This window comes from Mytilus trossulus, unplaced genomic scaffold (genome assembly GCF_036588685.1).
Source record: "Mytilus trossulus isolate FHL-02 unplaced genomic scaffold, PNRI_Mtr1.1.1.hap1 h1tg000732l__unscaffolded, whole genome shotgun sequence".
In the NCBI taxonomy this organism is placed as follows: Eukaryota; Metazoa; Mollusca; class Bivalvia; order Mytilida; family Mytilidae; genus Mytilus; species Mytilus trossulus.
Window position 1 is genome coordinate 20,001 of NW_026963470.1, and position 308 is coordinate 20,308.

Consider the following 308-nt stretch of genomic DNA (forward strand, 5'->3'; position numbering starts at 1 on the left):
AAAAAAAATTTTTTTTCATCGGGCTTACCCGCGGCTGAGAAGGTACGTGGTCGACGTTGATAGCGGGGCTACCGCATGCGATGGGAAAAAAAAAAAAAAAAAAAAAAAATTTTTTCATCGGGCTTACCCGCGGCTGAGAAGGTACGTGGTCGACGTTGATAGCGGGGCTACCGCATGCGATGGGAAAAAAAAAAAAAAAAAAAATTTTTTCATCGGGCTTACCCGCGGCTGAGAAGGTACGTGGTCGACGTTGATAGCGGGGCTACCGCATGCGATGGGGAAAAAAAAAAAAAAAAAAAAATTTTTTC